The sequence below is a fragment of the Anarrhichthys ocellatus genome, unplaced genomic scaffold (assembly GCF_004355925.1).
Source record: "Anarrhichthys ocellatus isolate YVR2014 unplaced genomic scaffold, GSC_Weel_1.0 scaffold33, whole genome shotgun sequence".
Classification (NCBI taxonomy): Eukaryota; Metazoa; Chordata; class Actinopteri; order Perciformes; family Anarhichadidae; genus Anarrhichthys; species Anarrhichthys ocellatus.
In genome coordinates, this window is record NW_022280063.1 from 657,107 (window position 1) to 658,301 (window position 1,195).

General features: G+C 49.5%; 1 protein-coding gene across 1 annotated transcript in view; it reads left to right on the top strand.

The window, feature by feature from the left end:
* The window catches only part of cdk17 (cyclin dependent kinase 17), a 40,547-nt gene that overhangs the window by 14,846 nt on the left and 24,506 nt on the right, over positions 1 to 1,195 (top strand). The gene's annotated exons all lie outside the window — the stretch shown is intronic.

Here is a 1,195-nt window from a genome sequence, read left to right on the forward strand (position 1 = left end):
TGTGTGTGTGTGTGTGTGTGTGTGTGTGTGTGTGTGTGTGTGTGTGTCTGTGTGTGTCGTCATCAGATCTGAATGCCGATGGGGCCGCCAGGGCCAGCATGACACACTTCCCCTCCAAAATTGGGCTAATCACACACCACATGGGTTACTGGCCAGTAGATGGAGATGTTTTTTAAAAAAATCCATTAAAAAGATGTTACTGCCAGTTAGGTTGGGTCTGAGATTCGGGTGTGTTACTGTATGCTGTTGTTCAATCTTTCCATTATTTTTCGTACTTTTGGGACTTCTCATCCATGCTCAAAGAGGGTTAAATTCATCTTTTATAGCCAGCTGCAGTGTACGCACAAAACGAGCCACTGCCCCCGGTTCCTGTGTCTCACACATGCAGCCGTGCACCTTCCCAGTGAGTCTCCTCCGCATCAATTAGTTTAGCTGCACAAGGTGTCAATGTGTCAGCTGTGTGTCCAACCAATGGTTTTGTTGAAATAAATCTGATTAATCACAGGCTATTTACTAGTAAGAATAAAAGTCAGAATATAATCTATGTCTATTTTAATGATATCTAACCCCTGTTAGTCTAACATACTACAGACTGGTATTACCTCATAAGCATGTGTGTTGTAGTCTCACAGGATCTGATGAACAGGCTGTGGTTGTGTGTGACTCTGAGGTTGCGGGCATACGACGTCCCAACACTGATTGATGGAAGAGTCCCTCGCCACGCAGTGCCATGAAGACAAATTGCCGAAATGTGTGTGTGTGTGTGTGTGCGTGTGCGAGCGAGCGAGCAGATGGTGTCTCATGAGTACGAGGGGCGCTAACGACCTTGAGCGAGGCTGAGAGAGCGTGAGAGAGCGAGAGACGGCAGGGGTCAGTTAGTTCTGGTCCGAGGGTCGGGGCGGAATTGGCGGGGCATTTCTGCTGCTGCTTCCTCACTGCCTTTCCTCCACTCACACAGGGTGCCCGGTCCTCACACACACACACACACACACACACACACACACACACACACACACACGTACGTGCATGGGGCGTTGACACGGCAACACAATGAGCAGGGACTGGCTTGAGGCAAATCGAGCAAGGTGTTTCCTGTGACCTGGACGACTGCTGCGTCATCGCAGACACACTCGTCTGGCACAACACTCGTGTGTGTGTGTGTGTGTGTGTGTGTGTGTGTGTGTGTGTGTGTGTG